The sequence below is a fragment of the Loxodonta africana genome, chromosome 15 (assembly GCF_030014295.1).
Source record: "Loxodonta africana isolate mLoxAfr1 chromosome 15, mLoxAfr1.hap2, whole genome shotgun sequence".
NCBI lineage: Eukaryota > Metazoa > Chordata > Mammalia > Proboscidea > Elephantidae > Loxodonta > Loxodonta africana.
Window position 1 is genome coordinate 16,129,302 of NC_087356.1, and position 6,653 is coordinate 16,135,954.

The window sequence follows — 6,653 nt, forward strand, 5'->3', positions numbered from 1 at the left end:
CTGACTTGATTAATCTACAGTTTGTTCTCTACAAGGGCAGGCACCTTGTCTGTCTGTTTCACCACTGTATCCGTAGCACCTAGCACATTAAAAAAAAAAAAAAAACCTAGCACATGAGGAAAAAAAAAAAAAAAAAAACCTGTTGCCGTGAAGTTGATTCCAACCCCTAGTGACCCTATACGACAGAGCAGACCTGCCCCATGGGGTTTTTAAGGAGCACCTGATGGACTCAAACTGCCAGCCTTTTTGTTAGCAGCCATAGCTCTTAACCACAACGCCACCGGGGTTCCAAAAAACAAACAAACAAAAAAGCTAGTTGCCATCCAGTCAATCCCGACTCATGGAGACCCCATGGGTGTCAGGGTAGAACTGTGCTCCGTAGGGTTTCGGTGGCTAATTGTTTAAGAAGTAGACCTTTCTTCTGAGGCACCTCTGGGGGGACTTGAATTGCTAACCTTTCAGTTAATAGCCGAGTGTTTAACCATTTGTACCACCCTGGGACTCCTTAGTACATAGTAGGTTCTCAACAAATGTTTGTGGAAGAATGACAAGGACATGACTAGCTGAAAGAGGAGAGGTAGTTGGAGAGTCACAGAAACAAGGAATGTCTGAGCCAGAAGAGGTCCTGGAGACAATCCAGCCCACCCCACCTCACATCACAGTCAGAGTGGAGGAGTATCAAGGTGGGCAATGAGCTCTGCAAGCAGGTCCGGGGAAGAGGGGTGGGGTCCTCTCTAGCCATCGAGAAAATGGACCTGAGAACATGCTGTGCTGAGAAGTCATGGTCTTCACAGTCTCCTAACAAGCAAAGCTTAAGGCAGGTTGGCTGAGTAAGTATTTGAGGTGAATATTACAAGAAAAATTAAAGTAGCTAATATTACATTATTCTCCCAGGAGAACTTCGCTAGTCCCAGCCCTGGCACTTAATAGCAGGTGACCTTGAGCCGATCACTTTAACCTCCAAGCCTCTGGTTCCCCCTAAAACAACTTCTTGCCTGTCCCTCAGAATTCCATATAACAATGGTTTTCATGTTGCTGCATAAAATACACCTTATTCCAGTGTTTCTTGAAGTGTGTCCTGAGTCAGGGCTTCTCAAACTTCAATATGCAAATGAATCTCCTGGAGATCTTGTTAAAATGAAAATTCTGCTTTAGTGGGTCTGGGGTGTCTAAGGTGTCTAACAAGTCCCAGGTGACGCTGAAGCTCCTGGTGCAAGACCACACTGTGAGGAACAGGGGTGTAAGGAATACAAACCCCTGTTGGATTAACATCAAGCTGTATCCTGGGGGATGGGGGCAGTTCCGTGCTCAAATACAACGGGAAACATTAAGCTCAACAAAGTTAAATACGTTTCCTTATTTAAAGTGCCCGACTGCTAACCCAAGGGTGGGTGGTTCGAAACCACCAGCCACTCCGAGGGAGAAAGATGTGGCAGTGTGCTTCCGTAAAGATTGATAGCCTTGGAAACCATATGGGGTCACTATGAGTCAGAATCGACTCAATGGCAGTGGGTTTGTTGGGGTTTTCTTGTTTGTTTGTTTCCTTATTGCAAGATTTATTCAGAGATGTTAGAATGAACTTGTCTTCCTGCGGGGGGAGGAGGGTAAAGAATGCAGTGTTTCCCAAACCCTTTTGGCTCTGGAACCCCTTTGTTTAAGTTAAACTTTTTATTTTGAAATGGCTGTAGCTTCACCTGCAGTTGTAAGGAATAATTCGGAGAGACGACCTGTACCCTTTCCCTAGTTTCTCCTGATACTGACATCTTGCCAACTGTAATACAATATTACTCCCAAGATACTGATATGGACACAGTAACAATACAGAACATTTCATCACCGTAAGGAGCCCTCAGGTTGCCCTTTTACAATCACACCTACTTCTCTTCTACCAGATCTGTTCTCCATTTCCATAACTCTGTCATTGTAAGAATTATTATGCAACTGGAATCTACAGTACTTAGCCTTCTGGAGTGGGCTTTTTCCACTCAGCATAATTCCCTGCTGAGTCGTCCAGGTTGTTACAAGTATCAATAGTTCGTTCTTTTTTATGGGTAAGTGCTATAGGGTCGCTATGAGTCGGAATCGACTCGATGACACTAGGTGTAGTATTGCATGGTATAGGTATACATGCCATAGTATTTTTTTTTTTTCGGTTTGGTTGTTTGTTTTGTTTTGTTTTGTTTTAACCATTCACTCATTCAAACATCTGGGTTGTTTTCGGTTTGGGGCTGTTATAAAGAAAGCTGCTATAAACTTTCATGGACAGGTTTCTGTGTGAAAAGTGGCAAGGTTGCTGGGTAGTGTGATAGTTGCATGTTTAGGTGTCTTTTTTATTATTGTGGTAAAAAAGTATATAACAAAATTTTAATCATTCTTAAGTGTACAAGTCAGTGGCATTACTTATATTCACAGTGTTGTGCAACCATCACAAAACCCTTTCATCACCCCAGGAGCCCTCGTGGCACAGTGGGTAAGCGCTCAGCCTCTAACAGAAAGGTTGGCAGTTGAAACCCACCAGCCACTCCAAGGGAGAAAGATGTGGCAGTCTACCTCCATAAAGATTTACAGCGTTGGAAACCCTATGGAGCAGTTCTACTCTGTTCTGTAAGGCCACTGAGTCGGAATTGACATGTTGGCAATTGGTTTCATCACCAAGCACACCAAGCAGAAACTCTGTCCCCATTAAGCAATAACTCCCCATTTTCACTTCCTCCCTTGCCCCTGGGAAGAAATGATGACATAAAAGAACTGAACAGAAGAAGCAGAGAATACCAGAAGGATGTTTACCTGCCTTTTATTGACTATGCAAAGGCATTCAACTCTGTGGATCATAACAAATTATGGATAACATTGCAAAGAACGGGAATTCCAGAACACTTAATTGTGCTCTTGAGGAACCTATACATAGATCAAGAGGCAGTTGGTTGGACAGAACAAGGCGATACGGCAGGGTTTAAAGTGCAGGAAAGAGGTGCGTTAGGGTTGTATCCTTTCACCATACCTATTCTATCTGTGGAAACCCTGGTGGCATAGTGGTTAAGTGCTATGGCTGCTAAAAAAAGGTTGACAGTTCAAATCCATCAGGCGCTCCTTGGAAACCCTATGGGGCAGCTCTACTCTGTCCTGTAGGGTCACTATGAGTCAGACTTGACTTGGTGACAATGGTTTTTGTTTTTTTTTTTTTTAATTCGATCTGTATGCTGAGGAAATAATCTGAGAAGCTGGGACTGTATGAAGAATAACAAGGCACCAGGATTGGAGAAAGACTCATTTACAACCTGGGTTATCCAGATGACATAACCTTACTTGCCAAAAGTGAAGAGGATGTGAACCACTTACTAATGAAGATCAAAGACCACAACTTTCAGTATGGATTATACCTCAACAAAAAGAAAACAAAAATTCTCACAACTGGACATATAAGCAACATCAGGATAAAAGGAAAAAAGATTGAAGTTGTCAAGGATTTCATTTTACTTGGATTGCCAATCAACACCCATGAAAGCAGCAGTCGAAAGTTTAAAAGACTCATTTCATTGGGCAAATCTGCTGCAAAGGGCCTCTTTAAAGTGTTAAAAAGCAACGATGTCACCTTGAGGGCTAAGGTGCACCTGACCCAAGTCATGGTATTTTCAATTGCCTCATTTGTATGTGATAGCTGGACGATGAATAAGGAAGACCAAAGAATAATTGACGCCTTTGAATTGTGGTGTTGGAGAAGAATATTGAATATACATTGCACTGCCAAAAGAATGAACAAATCTGTCTTGGAAGAAGTACAACCAGAATGCTCCTTAGAGGCAAGGATAGCGAGACTACATCTTACAACATACTTTGGACATGTTGTCAGGAGGGATCATTCTCTGGAGAAGGACATCATGCTTGGTAAAGTACAGGGTCAGCGGAAAAGAGGAAGACCCTCAGCAAGATGGACTGACACAGTGACTGCAACAATGGGCTCAAGCATAACAATGATTGTGAGCATGGCACAGGACCAAGCAATGTTTCATTCTGTGGTACATAAGGTCGCTATGAGTCAGAACCAACCCCACAGTACCTAACAGCAACAACGACCCCAGCCCCTGGTAGCCTCTATTCTACTGTCTCCAGGCGTTTGCCTAGTCTAAACATTTCATATAAGTTGAATCATACAATATTTGTCCTTTTGTGTCTGGCTTATTTCACTTAGCATGTTTTCAAAGTTCATCCATGTCGTAACATGTATTCTTCATTCCTTTTTATAGCTGAATACGTATATAACGAATGGGCACTACTTGACGGTGTGCATCAAAACATTGTTATTATTAGTACTATATTATGTTAAAGGTATTTTAGGGTATCTGGAAGTGTTTAATTTTGTTATGCATAGAAAGGCACACTATATACTATACACTAAGACAACATTTGGAAACCCTGGTGGCATAGTGGTTAAGTGCTATGGCTGCTAACCAAAAGGTTGGCTGGCAGTTCGAATCCGCCAGGTGCTCCTTGGAAACCCTATGGGGCAGTTCTACTCTGTCCTATAGGGTCACTATGAGTCAGAATTGACTCAACAGCAATCGGTTTAAGACAAACATTTGGTTAACTGACCTTAGATACAAACAGTACCTAACGTTCCGATTTATGTACAAATTTGACTTAAAGACAGGCTTAGGAACGGAACTTGTTTGTGATCTGGTACTGCCTGTATATACCTAGGAGTGGAGTTGCTGGGTCATACTGTAATTCTGTGTGACTTTTTGAGGACCTGCCAAATTATTTTCCACAGTGGCTGCACTGTTCTATATTCCCACAAGCAGTAAACAAGTGTTCTTTTTTCTCCACATTCTCACCAATATGTGTTATTTTTTCTTTTTATTTTTTTATAATAGTCACCCCATGTTTAGTTTTTTTATGAAGCTGCCAAACTGGTTTCTAGAGGAGCTAAACCATTTTACGTTCTCACCAGCAATGCATGAGTGATCCAGATTCTCTTTGTCTTCCCCAGGGTTTGATGTTGTCACTATTTGTTATTTTAGCTATTCTGACAGGTCTGTAGTGATATCTGGTTGTGGTTCTAATTTGCACTTCCTTTTTTTTTTTTTTTTTAAGTGTAGTGAACATCTTTCCACCTGTTTATTTGCCATCTGAGTATTATCTTTGATTAAATTTTTTTTCATGTCTTTTGCCCATGTCCTAACTGGATTGTAAGTTTTTTTTTTTTTTACTGTTTTGAGAGTTCTTTATATATTCGAGATACTACTCCTTTGTTGGTTATGAGGCTTGTAAATATTATCTCCCACTCTGTAGCTTGTCCTTTTATCCTCTTTATATGGGCTTTCACAGAGCAAACACTTTGATTTTGTTGGAAGTCCAATTTATCAATTTTTTGCACTTATGAATCATGCTTTTGGTATCAAGATGAACTCTTTGCCTAGCCCCAGATCCCAAAATCTTCTATTTTTTTCCTACAAGTTTTATAGTTTTACAATTTACATTTAAGTCTGTGACCCATTTTGAGTTAATTTTTGTATAAGGCGTGATACTTAGACTGAGTTGTTTTTTTGTTTTGTTTTGTTTTTTGCCCTTTGGATGTCCAGTCCCTCCAGCACCATTTGTTGAAAAGGTTATTTTTCCTTTATTGAATTCCTTTTGTACTTTTGTCAAAAATCAGTCTGGGATATTTGTGTGGGTATATTTCTGAGTTCTTTGTTCTATTTCACTATTTGTCTACCCCTCTATCAATAACACACAGTCTTGATTACCATAACCATACAATAAGTCTTGAAATTGGGTAGACTAACTCATCCTACTTTCAAAAATATTTTTAGAAACAACCTAGGTGCCCATCAACAGATGAATGGATAAACAAACTATCGTACACACACAATGGAATACTGTGCAACGATAAAGAACAGAGGTCAATCTATGAAGCATCTCACAACATGGATGAATCTGGAGGGCATTATGCTAAGTGAAATAAGGAAACCACAAAAGGACAAACATTGTATAAGACCACTACTATAAAAAATCATGAAAAAGTTTAGACACAAAAAGAAACAATCTTAAATGATTACGAAGGAGGAAAGAGCAGGGAGCGAAAAACACTAGACAATAGATAAGTGGTAACGTTAGTGCAGGGTAAGAGAGTACACCATACTGGGGAAACCAGCAAAACTTGTCCAAGGCAAGGTCATGGAAACTCCATAGACACAGCCAAACTCCCTGAGGGACTGAATTACTGGGCTCAGGGCTGTAGGGACCACGGTCTTGGGGAACATCTAGCTCAACCAGCATAACATAGTTTTTTAAAGAAAATGTTCTACATTCTACTTTGGTGAGTAGCGTTTGGGGTCTTAAAAAGCTTGTGAGTGACTATCCACTGGTCTTACCCCATGTGGAACAAGGGAGAATGAAGAAAACCAAAGATGCAAGGGAAAGATTAGTCCAGAGGATTAATGGACCACAACTACCACAGCCTCCACCAGAATGACTCTAGCACAACTAGATGGTGCCTGGCTACCACCACTGACTGCTCTGACAGGGATCACAATAGAGGGTTCCAGACAGAGTTGGAGAAAAATGAAGAATAAAATTGTAACTCACACATACACACACACAGAAAAAGACCAGAACTACAGGTTTGACAGAGACTGGAGAAACCGGGAGAGTAT